The sequence below is a fragment of the Triticum dicoccoides genome, chromosome 3B (assembly GCF_002162155.2).
Source record: "Triticum dicoccoides isolate Atlit2015 ecotype Zavitan chromosome 3B, WEW_v2.0, whole genome shotgun sequence".
NCBI lineage: Eukaryota > Viridiplantae > Streptophyta > Magnoliopsida > Poales > Poaceae > Triticum > Triticum dicoccoides.
The window spans coordinates 38,989,258-38,996,903 of record NC_041385.1 but is presented as its reverse complement, the minus strand read 5'-3'; the positions used below and the strand labels follow the sequence as shown (position 1 = coordinate 38,996,903).

Genomic DNA, 7,646 nt, shown 5'->3' with positions numbered 1-7,646 from the left:
ATAATTTGTTCAATTTGGATTTGAAATGGCCAAGTTGTTGCCATTTTAAAACTAGGGTGTTTTCGGCGAAAACAGGGACTTGTTAGATAGAAACCAAAAATGAGCCACAATTGGGGGAGTACTTGCAGATTGGTACGACTTTTCAGTCTGTTACAAAATGATCTATAAAGTTTATAAATGGATAGAACACACTTTATTGATAGAAATATATATATAATTTGTTCAATTTGGATTTGAAATGGCCAAATTGTTGCCATTTTAAAACTAGGGTGTTTTCAGCCAAAACAGGGACTTGTCAGATAGAAACCAAAAATGAGCCACAATTGTGGGAGTACTTGCAGATTGGTACGACCTTTCAGTCTGTTACAAAATGATCTAAACCGGTGTATCTGACCATAGAGGCCTGTTTGTCAGGTGCTGACATGGCATGTTCTTTTGCGGAAAAAAAAACCCTTATAGTTTTTATTTATGTTTGAAAAAAAGCCTTTTCCCAGAGAAGAAATTTTCAAAAAAAACAACCACGCGTGCGCCCGCCGGGATTTGAACCCTCAAGAGGCCGCTTACCGCGCAAGCAGTCTCACCGCTGGACCACTGCTTGAGTTCATTCTTTTGGAAGGCATACGCTCTTTTATACAGAAGCTAATTGCAAAACTTCGGATAAATAAACACACATACGCATGTAAATTTATAGTGCATATATATGTGATAACAAATATGGACACATAAATATACAGTGTATATATATTTAAATGGTATTATTTAAATATATGATGAACTTTTTTTGTATATAGAATCGTCTGTCGTATATATAGTGAAAATTTTCATATATATAAAAGTATACACAGAGAGAGAGAGAGAGAGAGATATTTATAACTTTTTCAATATACGATATGCACACTGAGTACGACGCAAAGAATACCCAGGATCAAAAAAAAAAAGATAAAGAAATTTAGAAAAAGTATAAAAAAATGGAACTGTCAAAAGTATAGAAAGGCATACTCCTGTTACTTGATACAAACGGCGGTATGGCGCAGCGGCGGCGAGCGCTCACTGCGGAAAATATTTGGTTCGAAACCTCGAAGCGCTCGCTCGTTTTGGTTTTCCGACTTCTTTCGCATTCTATAAAATATTTTGTGCCTGCTTGTAGAACCAATTTATGGGTTGACCTGGATCCGGCGCTGCCGGACTTGGCACCGGGTCGTAGCTGTATATTTTTGTATTTCTTTTTGTCAAACTCACAAAAAGAAGTGCAGCTGAGAGAATCGATCCGATGATATGATATACGGAAGGAAGGATCGATCCCATGATATCTCCGTACGAAAGGGAAGAGCGCAAACCACTAGGTTATCCCATCGGTTGTGATATACATGCTTTTTTACTTCTTTTATTTGTTCTGTCATTTCGTGGTTTTTTTTCCTGCCGTTTTTATTCTATTTTTTATTTTTCTTTCTTTATCCTTTTTCTTTTTCCTAAATGCACAGATTCCTTTCAAATTCTTGAACTTTTTTAAAAAACAATGATATTTATTTTTCGAAATCCATGAACTTTTACTCAAATTCGTGAACCTTTTTTAAAAAAAAAATTCATGAACAATAGCATCGATTATACCAGTTCATGAACCTTATACTAGGCATACTCCTTCGCCCCCTCACGCGTGGATCCGATGCAGGACGGATCTGGCGGACAAGGGCGTCGCGGCGGCTCGATCCGGCTTCCTAGCGGCTACGTTGGGAGGCGGGTGACGCATATGTGGCCTCCGGTGGTGGGGGTGTGCTCGGTCTTGGTGGCGGCGGTGATCGCGCAAGATCCGTGGTACCAAGCACCAGGTGGCGTGAGTTGCGGACGACGATGGGAGGGATCCCTAGACACCTCCCAGCGCCATGCCGTCCGCTCCTCCCCTTCCCTGTCGCTGCGAGAGGGTGTGACCGGGTGAAGCCTAGCCAGCGGCAGCGACGGCAGGGCTCCTTCGCCCCCTCATGCGTGGATCCGATGCAGGACGGATCTGACAGGCAAGGGCACAAAAATTTGACATATATCCCAAGTTTCAATTTTTTCATAGCAACTAGGGAGTAAACAAAGGTACGCAATTGTAGATCCATGATGAAACAACACATTCCTAACACAAAAGATCTCAAAACCAAATTGGTTTGGTTGTTAATTTACACAGTTGAATCTTTATGGTTTTCGTTGAAACGAAAATGACATGATGATTATGTTGCACCTACTTTGGCGCGAAGGAACCATCCACGGACTATCTGGTAAGATGGAAGATGTTGAGATCACCCCATCTCAAGATCAAAATGTGAGATCGAGACTGACATAGATCGACCGTCTCATCAACTCATCCCATTTGTACTTTTGTTCCAAGTCAAGAGTATAACCTAGTAGTTTTAAAGTGAGGGCCGCATGAGGTTTATGTGAGTTGTAGTTCAAAACTGGCCAAGTTTTTGCTGCTTTCCGAAATGATTTTCGAAATTGTAGTGCAAACGTGGTTGTACCTACAACCGGGTCGTCCGACGACAACGCGCTAGCACTGGTCGCGAACCCTACTTTCGTGTGACAGCCACCCCTACCAGGTTGCAGCTCGTGTCGTCCTGACCCGGGCGGCAAGCCCCGGCCTGCGAGCCGCCCCTCTGACCTTGCACGCCGCTCCTGGTCGGCCATGGCTCCCGTCGCCCGCTTCCTCCATTCCCGGTGCTGACAAAGTAGTTCCGCTGTCCCTCTTCCCGACCTTCGCCCGCAAGCTGGAGCCTCTCCATCGTCCATGGATGCGAGCTTCCCACACGCCACCTACTGCCGGACTTAGGAAAGATGACGGACGTGGGAGGATTTCATCGGCAATGTCCCGATCTAGTTCGAAGGGAAGACGACGGCCGTGAGACGATTTAGCAGCATACCAGCAAACATGCCCGTGTGTTGCAACAGTATAAAAAAGTTGACGTGCTTCTTTAAGATGCAAACGCCAATTATCATTAATCAGGCTGGACGGATAGAGCATAAGTTGTCTGATGACGTGGCTAGTTAATTTTTTTAACACAGTACAAATTGAAGTCGTTCACATACACGAACATACACTTACCATGAACGCACACCCTATCTCTATGAGCACTTTGAGAAAGTAAGCCGGCATAACATCTTGAGATTTTATGAAATCACCAGAGGCATCTCTTAGTCGGTCTCCCCTCACTGAACGAACATCGCGGGAAGCATGAAAGAAATTCAGGAATCATGCGAGCACCAATATCAAGTATAGGAATTCGACCCCCTGGTAGGCTGGAAATACTGTGGACGTGAATCGTACCATTCAACTACATGTTGGTTTGCATGCTAATTCTAAACTTACGACGTGAATCCTAGTCAGCTGATTGGGTGAACAACCTTATTTTTAGATTACCACACTGATAATAAAAATATCGTACATACAATGCTTATTTTAAGATACCAACATTAGACAATAAAAAATGTGGCAAATCCGGCAACATCCGCATAGTTGAGAGAACAAATATTGTGTACGCTAACACGTCTGCCGGTCTTGGGGATTTTCTTTACATTAATTAAAATCAGGAAAACAATTATGATAATCCCACGGCAGCCATGCCGGGCTCCTCTGCAGACGAGTCGCTCCGGCCGTGCGGTCCAGTACCAGCACCTTCTCTAACATATTTTCTTTCAATCTATTTTTCTGTAAATGGTACAGCACAGCCCAGCCGACGGGGCTGGCCCATCTAAACACCAGGCCCCCCTAATTTCCCATCTAATCTTAGCCTCTCGTCCGATTCCGTCCTCTCTCGGTCTCTCCTTCCTCGTTCCCCATCGCGCCGCCACGCACGAGATTCGGCATGGCCTCTCTACCGACCCCGTGCCCGATCCCCATCGCCCGCACCCCCGCCTTGTGCGTTGCCCGCCCGCTCGCCCGGCCCGTCCACTGCGTCACAGGGCGACATCCCTCGGCAGCGCCCCCGCCCCCGTGCTGCCCGCCGCGAACCCCGGCCAGTGCGCCCTCCCTTCCCGGCGCTTACGTTCGGGGCGAAGTCGAGCCAGCGAGCGTCGCCTGGCTCCCCTCCCCCGAGCATTAAGATAGAAGTCTGGCTTGCCTCGTTTAAACGTGGAGGAGCTATGCACTGCTAATGTAGTATCTCTTGTTTTTGATGTTTTCGCATAATGTAGTTCATGACTACAATGTTTCTTACTCTGATTTTATTGTAAAGATGTCGGATGATGAAGACGATGGGTGATTGTGATTGTGACACCCAGACCTAGAAGGCCACGAGGATTTCAGTATGAGATGTTAGTATTCATATCTGCTCTACATACTTCTGCAACTGTATGTGTATGGGTACTAATCAAACCAAAAACTAACAATATTTCTTTTATTTGTGAAGCATCAATGGTATGAAGAATATCTGTTATTGCCGGCGTGTTGTCTTTGTAGCAGCTCATTGAGAAGTTAGGCTTTAATAGTGTGACTGATAAGCCAACTGCACTTAAAATGATGAGAGATATATGTGAATCTGTTCTTGAATCCTTCAAAAGGAAGCAAAGCTAGCACATAGTGGCTGTGATATCTTGAAGAGTTACAGAGTGGCCGTGCGGAGGCAGCTTGGGCAGGTTAACAAGGGATTGCATTGGAATTATTTCTGTTTAAATATTAGCTCTGGACTAAACCTATGGTAACATCTTTTAATTCAGATTGCACACACCTACTTAATCTTTTACTTGATTTTCTTTAACCAATTCCACATTTCCGGGCTCAAGGTGGATTTGATAATTTACTATTTTTGTATCGGGAAGCTTTGCGTTGATTTAGCTTTTAGATTGAAAGTAATTCGTTCACATCCTTCAATTGGTAGGACTAACGCTTGACAGAAATATGTATTTCACAATATTTTCTGAAAATGCTTTTAACTGGAGCTCCAAGAATTGGGAAGAACCTATACGCTAGCTTCATGTTATTCTGAACCGAGTAAAAGAACACACTCATCTATGAGGTACTTGCTATGCTTCGTACTTTGTTTTCACACACAAAAATGGACGATTATTTGGTTTGCAAATTTGTGTCCTCTTTAATTCATAGCAGGGGGCATTGCCATCACTTTGCATGATAAAACACTTGGAAGGGCTTTGAAGAATATATGTTATTGAGCAGTGGGAACAATCTTGATCAAGAAATAAACCTCATTTTTCTGTTTTTAGACATAAAAGAACCATTGAGAATGCCTATCCTTCTACTACCTGCATTAGGACCAAATCTAAGAGAAAATGGCCAAAACAACTTATTGTGGGATGCACAAACCAGGAACAGTGGGATTTATGTTTGTTATATCAGTGGGAAGAGTGATATAGTGGTTGGCGATCAACTCTAAGCTCCACTTACAAGGCATTCAAAACAGATGCAACTAGATTGGCTAATCTGCTGGAAGATTTACAACCAGAAGAGTAGGAATGGATGATTGAGTACTTTGGCACTGATTCAAAATTTCAGGTTGTCTCTAAGATCACTCTTTGTCTACTATGTGTTAAGATGAAATTGCTTTTCTGTCTGGTTATATTTGGTTTCAATGAATTGAAAGGTACGCAGCCAAAAGAACACCGATAGTCGTAAGAAACAGAAGACAAAACATAGAATTAGATCAAAATCTTACTCGCAACTAAGTTTTGAGAAGGTATGAGTGTAACTAAATATGTCCTAACTATGGTATCATGTTTCAAGCATCTCATTGCTATATTACTTGCAGAGAAACTTGGAAACTAGAGAAGAGCCAGATTGTATTGCTCTGTGGGAACTCACGCACGCGAAGAATGGAGCATGGTCTAACACAGAGTCCCAGGATGTTTACGTGAGTACACAAACTTTTGGTTTATTCTATAGTTATTCAACGATGTGCATTCAACATGCTTCTACATGAGCTGGGATTATTCATGCATTCGATCGTATTATTCTTGTTTCATCTTTTACAGTGTCAATATTGATGACGCATCTATAATTGTTCTTTCCGTTTTTAGGACAAATCACGTATAAGATGTTGAAAACAAAAAAACTGAAACTCATGGTCCACTTTCAAATGAGCATGTCATTAGCCTTCATAATTAGCTAGCTGCTGCTTCTCTTTCACCATGCATTTGCAGCATCGAGTCACAACTTTAAAAAATGAATGTGCTAGCTAGGGACATGAACTTAACTGAAACTATAGATTGAGCCACAACTTAAATCAATAGTGGAAGTTTTTAGTACATGTACTTGTGCTTATGTTTTAGACATTTACACTTGTAAAACTATTCTGATCCCTTAGTTACATGCTTGCAGACACAATATTACTCCAGTTAGTCTGGCAACGGTTCTTTTTAACAATGGGGCTGGCATAATTGTATGGCGTATGTTATGTTGGACTCATTAACTAGAACTAATTTTTTTCTTGATTGCAATGTTATCTTGGACTCATTAACTAGAAATATTTTTTTATTTCTTGATTGCAGGATCCAAAGAACTAGCTCGACTGGACTCTAGATCATGGACAATTTAGTCTTGACACTTAATTAGGATAGATAAATTACATCTGAGTTTCGTTTGATGGATATTTGCTATAAGAATTATGAATTTTATGAATCTACATATTATATGTATGGTTTTGAATATTGTAATTGAATGCTTGTATTTTTTTTAAGGTTGCAATAGGCTATTGCCACAACCCACTTTTGGTTGCCACATGTTAGCACCACAAAAATTTAAATTGTCGCAATAGTTTCTCGCTACAAACATTTCGCCCGTTGTGATACTTATTTATCACCGCCAAAGCTAGTATGTTGCAATTTCCTGTTACGACGACTGAAATATTTGTTGCCATAACTTAATGCCACAAGTGTAGCATTCGTGGCAAAATGCCTAATGCCATGAAAACAAAGATTGTTGCGATAGTTTATTGCCACAATTGACTATTGCCACATAACAGTATGCACCACGAAACGAGTGTCGTTGCAATAGGTTGTTGCCACAAATGTTTATCGCCATGAGGTATCAGTCGCCATGATTTTTTACATGTTGCATTAAAGCTATCCCCACAAAGCAAATTGTGGCATCACATGAGTGTTGCCACGCGAAAACATGTGGCGACTTCCCACATGGTTGTTGCAATAACACACTTTATTGCCATATTTGCTTTTTTGTGGCAATAACCTATTACCATGCGTCCAGTCACAATGGCTGCCAACGAATATTGTTTCGTGGCAATAAGTACTTATCGCCACAAATCGACATGTATTGCGACGAACAATTTTGTTGCAATAGACCCAGATCCTTGTAGTGAGTGCAAGACAGCTACTACACCTATGTCCTCCACTGACAGACTCTCTGCTCTTGATGGTTCTCTTCTCCCTGCTGATGAGGCTACTGAGTATCGCAGTATTGTTGGCGGCTTGCAATACTTGACTATCACTTGTCCTGATATCTCCTATGCAGTCAACCGTGTCTGCCAGTTTTTTCATGCTCCTAGAGACTCTCACTAGGCTGCGGTTAAGCGCATCTTGCGCTACATCCGATTCACTTCTTCTTATGGCTTGCATCTGCAACCGGCCCCCTCTGGAGTTCTCTCAGCGTTCTCTGATGCAGACTGGGCTGGGAGTCCGGATGACAGACGATCAACGGGGGGATA

The 7,646-nt window shown here is 42.2% G+C and overlaps 1 long non-coding RNA gene across 1 annotated transcript; it reads left to right on the top strand.

The window, feature by feature from the left end:
• Positions 1–4,041: 4,041 nt before the first annotated feature.
• On the top strand, positions 4,042–6,588 carry LOC119280687. The gene is made up of 4 exons (XR_005138146.1): positions 4,042–4,129; positions 4,209–4,287; positions 4,383–5,837; positions 6,475–6,588. It is a non-coding gene; the product is annotated as an uncharacterized LOC119280687 (long non-coding RNA).
• The last annotated feature ends 1,058 nt before the right edge of the window (positions 6,589–7,646 follow it).